The 19,000-nt window shown below is 40.0% G+C and overlaps 1 long non-coding RNA gene across 2 annotated transcripts in view; it reads right to left on the reverse strand.

Moving 5' to 3' along the window:
• The window catches only part of LOC141417364 (uncharacterized), a 38,043-nt gene that overhangs the window by 6,627 nt on the left and 12,416 nt on the right, over nucleotides 1–19,000 (reverse strand). Inside the window, exon 5 of one of the 2 annotated variants that reach the window (XR_012441903.1) lies at nucleotides 9,871–10,098. This is a non-coding gene — a long non-coding RNA (uncharacterized lncRNA). Of the gene's footprint in view, nucleotides 1–9,853; nucleotides 10,099–19,000 lie in introns of those variants that run through there. The other variant, XR_012441902.1, reaches the window with a different exon arrangement.

The following is a 19,000-nucleotide window of genomic DNA, read 5'->3' on the forward strand; positions in this document are numbered from 1 at the left end:
TCCAACAAGTGGTAGTAGAAATATATATTATATATTATCATAGATACGTATAATCTGAAAAAGGAATTTTGGAGAGATCATAAAGCAAAAAAAAAAGGGGGGGAGGGACTTGTTGTAAACCTAGAAAAGTGTCCTCATATACAGGCAAATAAAAGTTAACTTCCTACATTTCAGAATGCCCACTATCCATTGATCTTTTGCAAGTTAAAGGAACTCATATAAGGGGGCGACAATCTCTTGAAATAGGATTTGATGAAGGCTCTAAAAAGATGATGTGTGTGTGTACATGTGTCTGTCTGTCTGTTTTAAAGAGCTGGAAAGTTTTTTGCTGAATGCTCTGTAAACACATTGTGTTGGATTAGCAGAACATGCAAAAAAAAATATGGTGACTGAAACCAGAACCACAGGTATGCTCTTGTGTGCCATGGTTTCCAGCCCATTCTATAAACCTTCTCTGCAAAACAGATTTCAGCAAAGCTGCTCAGGTAGAAGAAGGGGAGCAAGCCCCCACTGCTTTCCTCCAAGCACTCTCTTTATTATGGAAGGGGAACGAGGAGACCTGAGTTCCAAATGCAACTGTCCCATTAACTGACTGTGTGTGATCCTGAACAAGTACCAAACTGTCTGTTCTCAATTCTCTCACACATGAGATGAAGTGGTACCAAGGCCCCTTCCAGTCTATTAACTACACTCTTTTGGATCTCCTGATCTGCTTTTTCTGGAGCACCTGCAGCCTCTCTGAGCTGAGGTTGCTTCACAGGTCACCTGCACCTTAGGGAAAGAGTGTGCCCTTTTCCTTTAGTGAAGAGGAGCCAGAATTCTCCTGTAATTAAATGATACTGCCTTTCCTACTGTAAAAGAGATTATAGGTGGTGCCTGGCCAAATTTACATTGTGGCTTGGGAGAAAGTTGAGGAGAAACAAACACTGAGACTGCAGATAAGGAGCTAGTTAGTGCTAAGGAGCCAGGGGGCAGGATTTTGGGAATGATCAAACAATCATAAAGTGAGGACAGCAAGTGCATATAGGTAGCAATCAGCATTCATTATACTTTAATCCAGGTCTTGGACACCTTTGTAGTAGTGTGAGAAGAGTGATCCTTAATTCTTTCTCAAAATTTAACATTCCAAGAAATGCCTCCTACCCCACCCCACGTACACACAGAAATGCCCAGTTCAGTTGTTGTGGGCAGGGCCTGGCTCTTTGTAATTAGGGGATTCTAAGTACAGAATTAGCCAAGGTTGAGGATAAATGTGTAGGAGAACTCAGGTGCCTGTTTGCTTTTCCTGGAGGCAGGCGTTTCCATAGGTGCACCAAAATCAAAGAACAAAACTGAAATCCTTTTATCATTCTCTGGACTAAATCCTGCCTTCAGTGACCGTCATTATTGTTTGACTATTACCTAACTCAGGCTTGGCACACAATAACAAAGTTAATAGTCACACTGTTTACAAAGCAGTTCAATAAGTGCCCGCTGGGCCAAGGCTAGCAGAGGAGAACTTGCTGCGCCATAATCTCATTTCAGCTCCCTGGTGACAGTTCAGCAGCCTGTGTGGCAATTCAGGGACTTTGGACTATCAAACCTTCAGGTGTTGTGGCTCAGATCGTAGCTCCTAACCATCAAAAATGTGACAGTTAAAAGTTTGTAAGGCCCGGGATGATATTGTTCAGCTATATGTGTTGCCTGGCATCTGGTGACCCTCTTTACTGGTTCTGTGAAGGACTGGCTTCCTCAGGGGCAACCACTGTGCTTCCTACAGCTGTCCCTAATGCACACATGCACTGGTCACTCCTAAGTCAGAGAGCTACCTACAAATTAATCCATGAGGTTACCTTGTTTGACTGGGAGTAAAGATTGTCTCAAACAGTTATCTGTCTGACATCACGGTAGGCCTAAGCCTGTGCTTATTCTAAAGCACACATCTGTCAGGCCTGATTCAATCACTGCTTGCTTAACTCAGTCAACAAGCCCTATGCCCAGAATAGCCTGCATGTGGGTCACAAGTAATGCTCCTCAAAAGACTCTTAGGAGTAGACTCAGAAAGTGACCTCCTGCTATGTCCATGCCACTAAGATAAAGAAAACCAAGTGTTCAAAAATCAAGAATTTCCATGAAGGAATCTACTAAGTGGACCTTGTCTGTGCTGAGTTTTCAATTATCCTCCAGTTTGACTTTTCTACAATACATAAAGCTCTCTAATGTTGAAAAACAGGAGTTCAGTAAATGATTTGTTAAAAATATTTGTTCTATTTGCCTCAATATTTCCATTTTTAGTGCTTTATAATCTGCCTTCTATCCTTTTTCCATGAAGGAAAGAGGTAGGGAAGGAAGAAGGAAGGAAGAAGTGAAGGAAGAGAGGGAGGGAAAGAAGTAAAGGAGGAAAAGAACAGAGGGAAGGAGAGAAGGAAGGGAAGGAAGGAAGGAGGAAAAGGGGAGGAAAAAGGAAGGAAAGAGGGAAGAAAAGAAAATTTTTGCTCATATAGATGTGCTTCAAACTATAAAAATTAGCCAAATCAATTGCTCTAAATCAACTCGATGGACTATTATAAAATTGTAGTTTTGAATAGCATAAATAATGTTTGGAAATACTAATGATTGCATGAAAGAGCAAAATATAACAATACGCCTAGATTATGTATTGTAAATGTATTTATGTACATTTATATATATAAACTAGCAGAACTATGAAAAGTAAGAAATTAATATTTGGTGGCTGTTGAATTCCAAGGGCTTTTTTCATATTTAAAATTTCTATTAATGGTGTTACAATATAGTTTGTGCAATAAAAAATATATCTCTTTTTTTATGACAGTTAAATGTCTTCTTATGAGTATGATCTAACACTAAAGTGTTCTCTAAAGGGTATAAACTCATTCTATTCTGTGAAGGCTTGAAGCTGCTTGAGGATTTAATATATATATTTAATATTTATAACTTGGGTACAATGTATATATCATTATCCCTTTTTGATAAATGAAGGCTCAGAGGTATGGGAATATGAACAGTTTGACCAAGGTTGTATCATTTATCAATGACAAGCAGGACTAGAAGGAAGAACACCATAAATCCCTAAGTACTGAAACTAAATTCAATTCACAGTCTATCCTGTACTTTTCAAACAGCCCAATGGAGTATCACATATTCCATGAGAACTTGGTAAACTGATTTTTTTGGTTTTATTTTATTTTGAATTAACACGTAGTAACTGCACACACTTATAGGGTATAGTATGTTACTTCAAACACTGATTTTTGAAGCGTTGAAATTAGTACAGTAGAATAGACAGCTCACCAATCTCCCTGACTCCAGCCTCACCTTTGTCTAACTCACCATAGACGTATAACTGTGATATGGTTCTGAAATAGAGCTTTCAAGTCCTTCACTCCTCCACTCAAGAATCAATACGGCTTCATGCAAATAGTTCAAAATCTAGATTCCGGCTTTCAGGGCTATCTGTAACACAACTCTACTCCCCTTCAACTCAACTTATGCTTAGAGCTAGCCGGAGCACAGTCTAGCCAAGCACCTGACTCCTTCCATATAGTCAATAGTTCCCTATAGTTATTAAATTTTGCATTCGGTTTTTCATGTTAATCTAAAAAGAATGGAGTACTTTTTAACATCTGGGTTCTTTGACTAAGCCCTTATTATAAAATACTGACACTCAGTATCTGTGTGGGATTTGTATGTGTGACCCCATTGGTGTCAGAGAGAATGTTTCTCACTGCTATGGACTGATCTGGAAAGAACAGGGCAGGAACAGAAAACAGAGATGGTGTGTGAGCACTGTGTGAGGGCCAGGTGTGACAGTACACTGTACAGCACAGGTTTCTGGTGGTTGGGATGGAGTGGTGTGATGGAGAGTCACGTCATCACACAGCACATGTGTGTCAATCTGCTGAAAGTTTCCTCGGTAGCATCCAACTTTTAATGATGTCAGCATGAAATGGGCTCATACCAAAAATCATCCATCAAAATTAATTCATTTATCTAAACTGACTTTTTCTGGTTTTGTAGTTTTGTTGTTTTATTTATAAATGTTCTTTGGTTTATAAGTGCCCTAATGTCTTTGATCATTGTTCCAGTTACTAGGTCTGAGTAATAAAGTACTCCAAGTACTGCCAAATTTAGTGACTTAACACTATATTTTATTATTATTTCTCAGGGTTGCAGGGGTTGACTGGCCCCAACTAGGCAGTTTTCACTCAAGGTCTCTCACAGTCACTGTCTTATAGTGACAGAGACTAGCATTATCAGAAGTCTCTTCATATAACTGATGCCAGAGCTAGCTGATGCTAGTACAACTGTGGCTCCTTGGGCTGTAGTCCTACTATGAACAGCCTCCCCACTTGGCTCCATGGTGACTTTGAGTGGGCTGACTTCGTAAAAAGAACTTGGAAATCTAAAGGTAGATTTAAGTAGGAAGGAACATAGATAGATAGATAGATAGATAGATCTAAGTAGGTAGATCAATCAAGAAATAGATATAGGTAGTTAAGCAAGTACATTGGTAGGTAGGCAGGTAGATGAGTGGGTGGGCAGATGGACGGATGGATGAATGAATGGATGGGTGGATAGATGATAGAGATGCAGAGAAGATACACCACATTTTCTAATCTAGAATCAAAAGTCAGTCAATCTCACTTCTACCTTATTCTATTCATCAGAAGCAAGGCACCAACACCAGTCCACACCAATAGGCAGGAGATTAGACTGTATTTTATGGAATACAGGTCAAAGAATTTGCAGAAATGTAAAACTGCCACAGTTTTCCCCCTTTCAGTCTGCTTATCCAAATCCTGTCATCCTTTACAGCTGGCTTAATGTCATCAAACCTTGAAGACATCCCAGTTTGTTCCAGACCTCAGCAATTGGTCTTTTAATAAAAATCACACAGAATATAGTCTGTACTATAAAGTAAACCTTTCTTTGTTTCTACTTCATATCACTTTGTTGCTGATGATGGCAACAAAAGTTATTAGCCTCATTTTTAGATGAGATTCAGAGAAATTTAGTTAGCCACCCAAGGTCACTTTTTCTGGACTAAAGTCTATTTGATGCCAGAGCCTCTTCTCATAAGCAGGACACTACTTGCTGCTTCCTGTAATTTAAGTTGTATTGTAGCGTATAATGGGAAAGAATAAAAACAGAAGGGGAAAAATGGAGAGGGAACAAACAAAAGAAATACATGAGGCAGTAATGTCAGAGGACTGACCATAGGACTGCTTCAAGGAGCCCTAGTGTCTGGATTAGCTCCCCACTGTCTACAGCTCTGTCAGTCTTCAGCTTTGAAGTAGCAAGCATAAACTGCACCTGCATCCACAGTGACATTTGGAGGCATTTCGCAAATGTAAATGTCAAATACGTACAGTAACCATTCAAAGATGAAAGGTGAAGAGAAGCTGGACTCTCTAGCTGAAGTGCCTTGCAGTGATTTATCCCTGAATTCAGGCAGACCACAAACCCAGCACCCATTCCAGTGCACATAGGAATGGCCTATGATACATTTGATACAATTTACTGTCCTCATTTAAATATTTCTCTGAAAGAGGATCTCTGGAAATGGGACAGATTTTTAGGGTTATCCTCAGCAAGTGAATTTCTATAACATGCAGAGCTATTTCTGGGGATTTGCAACCACTTACCCAAGAACCAATAAATAAATTTCATACAAATTTATCTCTGCTGGAATGCTTTATACTAGCATGGGTACAGCAAATTTGCTTTTCATTAACCTAATGAGCAGAATTTAATGGTCGAACAGAACTTGGGAAGTGTCTGCCAATTAGGTAAGACACCCCAACTTTTCCACTTGGAACCTGAGTCCAATCAATTAGTGAGATTGCACAATGATAGAAATGCACCTAAGTATCTAGTTATATCTTCAAGTTATATTTATGCCATGCAAATGGGATTACTCTGCCAGAAATATGAGAGCTGACCAGTTTCTGGCTGCCAGGGAGCTAAATCTAAAAGCTAATTTTTAACCCAAATTATTAAGTAACAGAGGATAAAGTAAAATTGAGGACTGAAGGAAATGCAGCATACTGGCTAAGAAGGTAGACTTGGGGCCTCTCTCTCTGCTACTAGCTAGGCATACAACTTGGAATAACTTACAATATTTATCTTCTCCAAACATCAGTCTCCTCATTTTTAAATTAAAGGTAATAACAGAGTTGTCTTGAAAATTAAGTGAGAATATCAACAAAAGTGCTTAGAATGGTGACAGCACAAAATAAATGTTTAATAAGTTATTGTTACTATAATCTAGGAATAAATAAAAATGGTGTTTCTTCTGTCTTCTCTTGTTGCTACAGTGAGATTAAACTTTTGTGATTTCTGAACCTTTAAGAATTGGATGCAAAACTATAGTCTATTTCTAGAAAATATTGAGTGTAATATTTTACAATTTCAGGATTTAGAGGATTCCTTGGATCTAAAAACTTTGCCTTTATGTGTCTTTCTATTTTCTCTTGCTGTCATCTTGAAGTTCTGTGGCCATTTACAGTTTACAATTACATAATTAGTGTTCTGTAAAGACGGTTTCTGAAAATAAGAAAGCCACCTCTAAAACTATCAGTATCTATATTTAAAATTTGAGAAAATTTAAGATTAAGGTAATTAATTGTTTACAATTTTAAGCTTATTAGCCCTTTTCCAAAAAAGTGATCCTTAGAATATAGTACAGAACCCAGAACATATTAGCTTCCAGTAGCTGTCTTAAAAAATGACAGTTCCATTACCAAACTAGTGCTCTGCCTGGCTTCAGCTATGAGGTTGACATTGAATGCTTCTCCAACAAACTCAATCATTGTCCTGCATGGGCCATCTTGATTTATTGGGTCATTCATTAACTCATTAACTTATTTACCCATTTATTAACTATTCTAAGTCCTGGCAAAGTATTAAAATAACAAGTCAGATCCTGCTGTCAGGAGTGTAAGGTTTAGGGAAGAAAGATAAGTAAATAAGAATAGGTTCTGAGGATAAGTAAAGAAAACATGTGCCAGTGGTTGACTAGTGGGTCAGTCATCTGATTTTTCCCAGTCTTCATTCTGTTCTTTTCTATGGGTGAACCTCCCAACCTCACTGATATGGGGCTCAGCCATGGAACTCTCTGTGGCCAAGAAGAGGTAAGCAGACATGTTGCAAGTCACAGATGATCAGAAGCTTTAAATACAACCATGTGTTTCACTTATACTATTTACCGACCCTTCTGATACCTACTACCACAAGAGTCTGTCCAAAGGAGCAGCTGGCCCTCCAGCTTGGGTCCTGGAATGCAGAGGCAAGTGAACCAAACCTGATGTGCCCCTGCAGCCCAGAACAGAACTACAGCCCTCTGCATAGCCCTCACATCACCTAACAAGAGACAAATACCATATCTGTTATTCTAATTTGCAGTTGTTACTGCAGCAAAACCTGACCCACACTGATGGACTTAGAGGAGAGCATGTTCATTTCCATCTGATCCTTAAGGAGACAGAATGGTCAAAAGAGCATTTGAAAAGTTGATGGTGCTAGCAGGGTTAGTACGAAGGTTATGCAATGTCTTAGTCACCTCAAGCAGCCATCATAAAACACCACAGACTAGGTTGACTTGAACCACAGAAACATATTTCTCACAGTTCTGGAGGCCGAGAAGGTTCATGATCTGGGTCTCAGCTAATTTGGTTCCTGGTGGGCTCTCCTTATAGACAACCAGCTCATTGTTGTGTCCTCACATGACAGAGAGAAAGAGAGGGCTCTCTCCTGTCCCTTCATATAAAGGTACTAATTCTATTTATGAAAACTCCACCTTTATGGCTTATTTACCTCCCAAAGACCTGTATTTCCAAATGCCATCACGTTAGAGGTTAGATTTCAACCCATGAATTGAGGGTTGGGGAGGAAAAGCACAATTCAGTCCATAACAGCAGGTTTTGAAGTGAGGTACAGAGACCAAGATAGCTGGATTGATAATGAAGGACTTAGTATATCTGGCTAAGGGGTTTGTGTCATGTTCTGTAGCATGGTATCTTTAAAGCCATTTTAAGCACTGGAGCAAGAAGACCCTAATTTGCATTTCAAAAATTATTTAATTATAGTGCAGTTGTGTGGAGGATGTATAGAGGTATAAGGCCAGAAAAGAAGGTATTCGTTAGAGGATTAAAGTGATCCAGGTGAGAGGAGTGAAGCTTTGCAGCAGGGCTGCCACATGGCACCACGTACAGCCTGAGCAGCACTGGAGAGGGGTCAGGGAGTGGTGTGAGGCATGACGAAGGGATAGGACTTCAAAAAGTAGGAGAGTGATAAGATACAGGAAATAAGATAAAGAGAGGAACACAGACTCTCCCAATATTTTACTGTGAGTAACAGAATATAAGACTTATAAGAAAACGACAAGGAAGAGGGAAGGAAAATATAGCCTTGGATATGCTGTCCTGATGTGTGTGCTAACCAAGATGTCTGATTTAGAAACCCTGCTGTGCAACAAAGAGGGTCATCCTAGGAATATGCACGAGAAAGGAGCTGACAGGCCCCGAGAGCCACTAAAGGCTGATGCAGTGAGAAACTAAGGGAGAGACAGCCATGGAGGAGTCAGAGAGGAACAGGAGAGAAGCCAAGAAAGAGGAGGCTCTTTCCTGTGAGACCCAGCCTGTACACCCAGGTTTCTCTCCTCTGAAACCAAGGTGAAAAAGGAATCTTTCCCAAACCAAGATGTGAAGTGGCCTCCTGGAAACAAAATGATTTTACCAGCCATAGCCACTAATAGCCACAGAGGAATGGTGACCTGGTGACACAGCAGGACAACAGCTCACTGACAATTACAAGAAAAGTAATGAAGTGGTGAACATAGAGCAAAGGGAAGAGCAAGCTCCCACATTTGCATTTCAGATGTGATTTGGAAGCCCAGCTTTTCACGGGCTAAGGAGTTAGGTCACCACTGATTCTCAGTGTGTCAGAGGGGCAAGCCTTGCCTGGAGGTAATATCCATCAGGTCCATTATTTAATAAATATAAGACATCATCCAGGTTCACTCACTTCATTTGTTCATTCTGTATTGTTTTCTCAGTGGTTATTTTGTGTCCGATACTATGCTAACAGTTGGGAACACGGACATGAGTAAGATCGACAAGGTCCCTTGTAGAAGGTTTGTTTCTGATAGAGTATTAATTGTGTAAATAGATAAATAAGAAAATGTCTACCTGTGGCAGTAATATTAAGGAAGTAAATAGATGAGATAAACCAGTGGCTCTCAGACTGGAGCAGCAGTCCAGAGTCATAGCTGGAAGGCTTGTTAAAAGATAGATTTCTGGGCAACCCCCACACCCAGAGTTAGTGGTTGTGGAGTGGGGGAATGAATATTTATATATTTCACAAGATCCCTGGTAATGGGGATACTGCTGCTCCACAGATGGCACTTTGAGAACCAATGAAATAGAGTAACTAGGGGCATTTCTTTAGATAATAATAAATTATACCTATATGGGCTTTGTTGTAGCACAGCTACTAGTTTAGTTGGCCTATGTTAACCAGCTTAATCCTTACAACAACTTGGTGAAGAAAGAGCTAGTAGGGTACCCATTTTAGAGATGGAGAAATAGACATAGAGATGTTAAATATGGTACCCAGGGTGGCAGTAATATGATTTCACCCATGTCCTAATTAAATTGTTTGCTTTCTCACTGAGAAAATTGAAGCAATTTGAGACAATGCTCCACAAATTCCTCACTCCACTTCTACTCACCAGCCATAGTATCTGGACTTGCATAGTCTGTTTTCCTGCTCGTTGTTATACATGAACTATTTTGGGTTCCCCCCATATTACTCATATTTGACTACATAATAAATTATCCCAAAATTTGGTGGCTTAAAACAACAACATACTTTATTATCTCACAGTGTCTGTGAGTTGGGAATTGAGGATGACTTAGCTGGTGGCTCTGGTTCAGTCTTTCTTGAGTTTTCAGTGAAAGGGTCAATTTTTGCTTCAATCTTTGGAGGCTTCACTGGTTCTGGAGAATCTGCTTCCAGGATGGCACTTGCACATGGTTGTTGGTTATAAGGCCGCAGTTCCTCACCACACGGGCTTCTCTACAGAGTTGCTTGAGAGTCCTAAAACATGGAGCAGTTTCCCTTAGAGTAAGTGATCCAAGAGAGAGCAAGAGGGAATCCATAATATCTATTATAACTCAACCTCAGAAGTCACACACCATCACTTCTGTGATTAAAAGCAAATGGCTAAGTCACCCCAATATTCAAAGGGAAGATAATTAGGCTCCAACTTTTGAAGAGGGGAATGCCAAAGGACTGGTAAATACATTTTGAAGACCATACCATCTCAGCAAATTCCTCTATTTATACTCAAGAATTGAGCATATAGTAATTGTCCTTTCTCTTACACCATCCATTTTCACATCTCTACTTGATCATCCTCATCATTATACATACCTGTTATTTTCCCCTCCTCTTCATACAGTCTAATTTTTTTCTCACCTGGGCAGCAAAAATCCCCACATTTGCTTCCATTATTGTCCTCCTACCTTCTCCTAAACCCATTTCAAAAGGCTTCCTTGGACCAGAGGTGAGGCTCAAGTAGTAGAGTGCCTACTTTGCAAGTGCAAAGCCCTGAATTAAAACCCCAGTTCCACCAAAAAAAAAAAGCTTCCTCTCCCCTCTAAATCCAATGATACACTTTGATCCTCACCTTACTTGACAAATCAGAGCAGGAATCACTCTCTCCTCCTTAAAATAATTTCTTCACTTAGCTTCCAAGTCACCTCAATCTTGGTTTTCTTTCTACTTCACTGGCTACTTCTTCTCAGTCTCCTCTTCTGGCTTCTCCTCTCTCTAGCTTCTTACTGCTGTGCTACATTAGTTCTCAGACGTGGCTTCTCTTATTTCTCTAGCTACATATACTGTCTCAGTGATATCCTAAAATCCCATGCCTTTTGCTACTATCTATAAGCCACGACTCACAACTTCATACTTGCTGTGCGTATCTATCAAATGAACTCTCGATTCATATGTTCAACTGCTTATACTTCTTCCCTTCCTCCCATATGTGTGATAGACAATAGACAGTTCAAGATGTCTAAAACTGGTATATCTAGCTCAGACTATAAATCTGCTTTGTATTCAGCCCTCCTCATCTGAGCTAATAGCAACTCCATCCTCCCAATTGTTCAAACTAAAATCAGGAAGTTATGTTTGAGTCCTTTTAGTCTTGAACCCTATCCACAATCCATCAGCAAACCCTTTTCATTGTTTTCAAAAACAATCTACAATCACCACTATCGCCCAGGTCCTTCACATCCTGTCTCAGATGTCACCTTCTCACTGAAGGCTTTTCTGATGACATTATTTAAAATTCCATCCCTCACATCTGATCGAACTTATCCTGCTGTATTTCTCTCCCACCTCCAAAACAGTACACATCATTTTCTAATATATTTATTATGTTGATTGTATTTCTTTCCTCCACAAAGCAAATGTCTGTTCTGTTCATTAGTATATCCCAACTTTGTTTGTTTGGGGTTTTTTCACTGGCATGTCATCTAGGTGTGTGTACTTAAAAGTGTTTAGAGACCTATGTGTTGAAGACTTGGTCCCCAGCTAGTGGCACTATTGAGAGGTGACTGGGTCATAGGGATGGTAACCTCATCAATGGATTAAACCCTTGGATGAGTTCATAGTTGCATGGGCTATTAGGAACAGGATCTAGAGTTGGAGGAAGTAGTTCAATGGGGAAATATCTTTGAAGAGACTATCCTTAGAAGAGTAAGTCCCTGGCCCCTTCCTGACTTTCTCTGTTTCCTGGCTACCATGAGGTGAGTAGATTTCCTCTGCCATACACTTCCACCATAATGTTTCTGCCTTGCCACAGGCCTAAAGGCGATGGAGCCAGCCAACCAAGGACTGAAACCTCTGAAACTATGAGCCAAAATAAATCTTTCCTCCTTTAAGTTTTAACGAGGTATGTTGGTGCAACAGTGGAAAAACTGATTAGCACACCACATAATATATGCTCAGAAAATATTTGATTACTGAACAAACCTTGCTAATGTTTTTTAAGATCTCTCTGGATGCTGGATGCTGTGTGGTTATATAGGGATAGGGGTGGATGAGAACGAGAAGATACACCACTTGGGAACATTTGCAGGTGAAAAAAATCTGACCACTTGATTAAACAGATCAGAGTTATTGGTGATGTCTGCAGGTATGACACTTAGATATAGTATATCAGGGCTCATGACTATTTGATTCTGGTGCCTTTTCATCCCTCATATTCACAAATGCTTGTAGCAACTCCATCTTTCAAATCCACATTCTAACAAGGAGTAAGGGGAAGCCAAATACAATGCTATTAGGGGTAAGGGATATTTTGCATTAGTTCAGGCAAAGGTGGAGATGGAGAAATACAAGTTCCCCATATTATTTTGTGGATTAGAGGTGGTAAAGAAAAGGGGAAGTCCTAGATTTTTGTATGAGCAATCAGGTAAATATTAGAGCCATTTACTTAAGAGGTTCAAATTCAAGGAGAAAGAGATCCAAAGAGAGAAAAACAATAAAGATATCCAATTTGGATATACTGGATTGGAGGTGCTAATCCATCATTCAAGTGTGGGTTTCAGACAGGCAGTTGGATGTACTTATGGGAGAGCCATAAGTACATGGGTGATATTAAAAACCACCATACTGTAGGAGATCACCAGGGAAGGGACACAGCATCCAAAACCAAGCCACAGATGAAAGGGAGAAGGAGAAAGAGCAAAGAGGCTGAGAAGCAGTATTCATATATGCATACAATGTTTGGGTCATTTCTCCCCCCTCCCCCATCCCTCCCTTACTCCCTACCCTGCCCCCTCCCTCTCCCCCTCATCCCCTCCATACCCGGCAGAAACTATTTTGCCCTTATCTCTAATTTTGTTGAAGAGAGAGTACAAGCAATAATAGGAAGGACCAAGGGTTTTTGCTAGTTGAGATAAGGATAGCTATACAGGGAGTTGACTCACATTAATTTCCTGTGCATGTGTGTTAACTTCTAGGTTAATTCTTCTTGATCTAACCTTTTCTCTAGTTCCTGGTCCCCTTCTCCTATTGGCCTCAGTTGCTTTTAAGGTATCTGCTTTAGTTTCTCTGTGTTGAGCGCAACAAATGCTATCTAGTTTTTTAGGTGTCTTACCTATCCTCATATCTCCCTTGTGTGCTCTCACTTTTATCTTGTGATCAAAGTCCAATCCCCTGTTGTGTTTGCCCTTGATCTAATGTCTGCATATGAGGGAGAACATATGATTTTTGGTCTTTTGGGCCAGGCTAACCTCCCTCAGAATGATGTTCTCCAATTCCATCCATTTACCAGCAAATGATAGCATTTCGTTCTTCTTCATGGTTGCATAAAATTCCATTGTATAAAAATACCACATTTTCTTGATCCATTCATCAGTAGTGGGGCATCTTGGCTGTTTCCATAACTTGGCTATTGTGAATAGTGCCACAATAAACATGGGTGTGCAGGTGCCTCTGGAGTAACCTGTGTCACATTCTTTTGGGTATATCCCCAAGAGTGGTATTGCTGGATCAAATGGTAGATCAATGTTTAGTTTTTAAGTAGCCTCCAATTTTTTTTCCAGAGTGGTTGTACTAGTCTACATTCCCACCAACAGTGTAAGAGGGTTCCTTTTTCCCCACATCCTCGCCAACACCTGTTGGTGGTGGTGTTGCTAATGATGGCTATTCTAACAGGGGTGAGGTGGAATCTTAGTGTGGTTTGGGAAGGAGAACATTTTAAGAAGAGAGTTATTTAACCTTCCAGAATCTCAATTTTCTCATCTATCAAATGAGGTAAACAAGAATGGCTATGTCCTAGGGTGTTTAGGTGGAGGAAATGCTATAATGTATGTAAATGCTGGCACTGCAACTCATTGTGGTAGATGTACAGTGTCTCTTCCCTTCTCTTTTGTTGTGTTACCAGGCCCAGGAGGGACGAGAACATTTTAGACAACCTTCTTATATTATGGTCTGTGTTGACTCAATATGGTAAATAGCCACTTGTCTTAGAAAATATTTATGCAGAATAACTAGGACAAATATTGATTTTGTTGTATCTTGGTATCCATTTAACTAAAGGACAAAGGAGAGTCGGCACATGAATTTTAGAAACAACAAATGTGCTTCTCATATTTTCAAGTTTGTTTTAATAATGGCTGGATTAACACTTGTTCGATGAGTAAGTGAATGAATGAATGAAGTGAAATTAAGTGGCATAATGTCTATGCCAGGGCAGTTTTGAAATATTTGTTAAGTGTATATGTCTGTTAATTATCTTCAGGTTGGTTGGTAGAGTTGGTTCTAGGATGGTGTTATGAAGGTAATATTGCTTCTTTCTCCAGTACCACACACCGAACTATTGCCCAGTCAGCATCAGTGGCACACCTATTACCACTGTAGCAAGCAAAACAAAGTCATCTCAGAAAAATTGCACTCAATCTTCTAGAGAGAGAATACAGCATTTGCATCCTCTGCATAAATTAAGGCCAGGATGAGCTGCTGGGAACCTCTCTGTGCAGTTATACCTGCAAGGGTATTTGTGGGTGTGTTACATGTCCACATAGGTAGGTAAATCAAGCCCATCTTGATACCAGGACAGATTTTTCTGTTAAGAGTGCAGTGAATGCAAGTGAGTGTAAAAATTAAGGGAGTATAATTTGAAGTAAGAACAGTACTGGGGATTGTTTATCCTGATTCTGAGTTCTTGGCACTAAACATTGTTTTCTCATCTGTTGGTGCTTCTTTTGTTTTTCCTTTGGCACTTTTTTTTTCAGCTTGCTTTGAAGCCCACCTGGACAAACCCATAGTGATAATCAACTAAAAGACTTAAGTATAGCCTATGTCAAACTATTCTGACACATGGGTGATGGGCACCTGAGAATTTTCCAGCAACATTTAATTTCCCAATTTCATTTTTTCCTTCACTGGTGAATGACTTTCAGACAGACTTCAGGGGACCTGGTTGAATGGTTATAGGACCCAATTTAAACTTGTTTTTAAACAGTAAGAAATGTGTACTAGATTGAAAAATCTGTCTCACAGCTGCACACGGCCATTTTTTTAAAAAATCACTCTTCCATGCAGCATCCCTGGAAAATCATCCATTTACCCAATAGAGGGAGCAAGGACTCCCGCAAGGAAGCATTTTGCTGCCCACTGACACATATTGGAAGCACTGTTCTGTGGTTCAAAAATCTTCCATCTGTTGCAACCTTTAAATGTTGGCTGGTGATGACAAGGCCTAACAGACCGCGTTCCCAGAGTTTTGCTGGCAGTACTGATAAAATAAAATGAAAAACCCAGTAAAATAAAGGCCATATTGCTAGTGTTGGAGTTCAAGAAACTCTGGTCAAAAATTTAATGTTTGTTAAATGGAAAGGGAAATAAGAGTGTATCCTCCAGTGTTCACTAAAAACTTAATGATTTTCTTGGCATACTTTAAAGGAAGGGCAAATCATAGTTCCAAGTTCAAAATATCAATGAAAGCAGCAAAGAAAAATCTTGTCAGGAAAAAGATGTTTTGCTGCTGATTTGCTAATTCTTTCTTTCAAACTATATGAACCAGTGGGTACAAGAGTGAATATTAACCATTTTTTTTACCCCTCAGTGACTTTGGGGGTATTATAAGCCCAGGTGAACTGTTAAACAGAAAGGAATTGAACTTGAAAGTTCAAGCTAGGCATTGGACAGGTGCAGGGGGAAGAGACTGGCAGAAACTATAGTCAAAAATGTTGGTGAGCAGCCCACAGGTTTAGATTAGGAGGACAGAGTGCCTGTGGACCAGTGCAGACATGGAAATGGTGGGGGAACTAAGGTTATGATCATGTAATCAGAGCTAATTCTTATTAGACACTAGCTGTACTTCAGACACATTGTACCAAGTGCATTACACACAGTATATTTTTATATCATAGATGTTAGTTACTATTATTACTACAAGCTTACAGAAGAAGAAACTGAGGCTCAAACAGGTTAAGAGAGCTGCCCAAGGTTGTTCCCACAGAGTGAGGGGCCAAATCTAAGAAGTTAAGAGCCCAGAATTTGATCTCTTAACAAATGGCACTGGATTAGGTCTCTGGGATCCGGCATAGTCCTTTTATGAGGATATGACAATGACATCTTCCTCTTATTTCTGTCTTCTTCCTCGGCTGCTCTTCTGTGGTCTGGCTGTCCTTCAAGCTCAAACATAGACATAGGGAGAGCAGAGGCAAGTGGAACAGCCAAGGAGACACTGTTGGCCATGGAGGGCCCAAGCTGTTGGGAACACAACAGCTGATAGAAAGGGGGAAGCCCAATTGATTGGCCAACTGACTCTTTAGAAATCTAATTATTGGCTTTAACTTCAAACAAAATCTGACCTTTTTCTCTACAGCTATATCCAATTGTTTCATCAAGGAACCAAAATAAAGAAACTGAAACAGAATATTGGCCAACTGTGGCTCAAAATCCACCTTATCAAACAGCATAACCAAGAGCTTCATTTTCATTGGTATTTTGGTCATATTAAACAAAAATATAGCTAGAATAATTTAGCATGTTGCAGACTGTTTACCCTCTTCAGCATTCAAAGGATTATCCAGTGGAGAGCTGATTCATTGCATGTGGATCCCAGAGGCTGCGGGCTCTATTCATTCTGATAGGAAGGGCTGGCCATCACAAACAGCAAGCCTCCCAATGCACAAACTCTTTACCCAGGCCACAGCTATGTAGAAGCTAGATCACTGGTCAAAATTTTACTGTACATTTTAATCCCCTGGGAAGTTCTAAGAGATGCTAACACCTTGGTCCCACTCCAAGAGATTATTCCTTTATTGATTTGGTATGGGACCCAGGGGTCTTTAAAAGTTCTCCAGATAATTCTTATATGCAGCAAAGTTTGAGGGCAACTGAAGTAGATCTCTCATCAAGAATGTTGGAGAATGTAGGTTGGGGATGCAGCTCAGTGGTAGTCTACTTGCCTAGAAAGCACAGGCCCCAGGTCAATCCCCAGCACCACAAGGAAACACAACAAAAACCACTGAAGAACAGATTCCTTCTTTGAGAAGGTGATTGGTTCAGATTACTTCCAATATCCTCTCAATTCTGAGATCATAAATTGCTAACTAAAGCCATTCACTGTGTGTTTACTGTTTATGATGGCTATCACTGATTTTGTGATCAATTATTAGTGAAAGAAGGCTACATATTTTACATGTAGCAATGTGACAAGCAGCATGCAACAACAAAAAACCACATCCACTGTACTGAATTCTTGTTGTTTCAAAATTATGTTCAAGGAAAAGAGGCTAAGAAAATGCATGATAAATTTAGAATGCTGTTAATCCAATACACCCTTCTTCCCTGGCCTTGTATCCTGGCACGCTGGAACATGAGGAGTTTCTGTGAATGTATACTAATAGTGCACATGAAGAAGCTCACATCCCGAACATCCAATCTAATTGTTTCAAGGGGAGAAAAAGATTTTGGACTTGGCAGAATTTTCAGGGGATGGGGGTATAACTGCCAATTGAAAAGCAAAGGAACAGAGCAGATCTATTTCAGTCTCTACTTCATATCTCTGCCATCCTGCATTATTTTTCTTATGCTTAGATTTAAGCATTACATTTGGCAGAAACCATCAGAATCCCTTCAAACTGCAGTTTGAACTGCATACAAAGGCCTGAACTCATTCCACAAAAGGACTTCCAATCCTGGTTGCCAGTGGACTATTTAAAGATGGAAGTGTGGGGCTTCTACCAACATAACTGCTTCCAGTAGACGTGACAAGATTCAAGGAGTCCTGCCTGCTGGATGCAAGTTCTTAGTCTGATTTCAGCTTGCCACACTCTTACAGGGTGAAATTGGATAAATTATGCCCCCTTTGGTGCTTCAGTATCCTTAGATATTGAGCAAACACAGAAATGCTGACTCACTTCAGAAAGGACGTTGTGAAGCCCAGAAAGACTCCCAAAGAGCCTTGCATTCACCACACAAAAGGAAGCTAGACTGGGTTTTCCTGATCCTAAAGTCCACAGAACTTTTAACTTGATACAGCTTTGTGGTTACTGCTGCAGGCAGAGCTGTGATAGATAATGGAGTGAGAGTGGAATTATTCAGCACATGTCTGCAGGAAAATCTTGAAGCTCAGTATTTCGGATACAACCACCTCAGAAACAAAATACGAATAACTGTGCTGCTTTACTGTAGGTTAGGAGTTTAAAATGTGATATGGCTGACAAATCAGTTTCAAACAGCTCATATTGAATTTGTCAATCAGCTTTGGCAGGAGTAGAATGGGTTGGCAAACAAACAATTCTTACGTGTGGAGGTGGAGAGAGTTAGAAACCTTGGAGCCCTGGTGAGGGATCCTGTGGCAGAGAGACAGGATCTATGCCCACTTGAATAGGGTGGTTAAATTTCTCTGACCCCAAACCTATTGGAATCAGGCAGGTAAATGAGGATTGGCAAGAATAGAAAGCAATGGTTAATGAGCCATCCACCAGCAGAGGAAGGCAGCAAATCATGGAGAAATGATGGGGACTGGGAAAGAGAGAAAAGCAAGCCAGAGTTTCCTGTCATCAGAGAAAAGGGATCATCTCTGATCCTACTACAAGTATAGAAAAGGAAATAAATATTACAGTAGGTTGTGGCACATGAAACCGGTTGGCTGAAGATTATGCTCAAGGAGAGACTGACTTGATCGAGTACATTTTCCTAAAGAGCAATATGGCAACCGATTCTTAATCTCAATCTCTGTTGCCTAACTCTTTCATTGTCCTAAACAAAGAAATATCTTTCCTCCTAGATTTCCCATCTTTTACCCTTGCCTGAAAAAATTTTAATCTACTCTTCTTCATTCTCCATCTCTTTCCACTTGAGCAACTCTCAAATCCATACTGGGACTTTGTTATTATCCTAAATGACCTCATAACTGAGACCTTGAACTTTGATCAGCCATTTCATGTCCTCATCACATTATATTTGTTCT

Source organism: Castor canadensis, chromosome 2 (genome assembly GCF_047511655.1).
Source record: "Castor canadensis chromosome 2, mCasCan1.hap1v2, whole genome shotgun sequence".
Taxonomy (NCBI): Eukaryota; Metazoa; Chordata; class Mammalia; order Rodentia; family Castoridae; genus Castor; species Castor canadensis.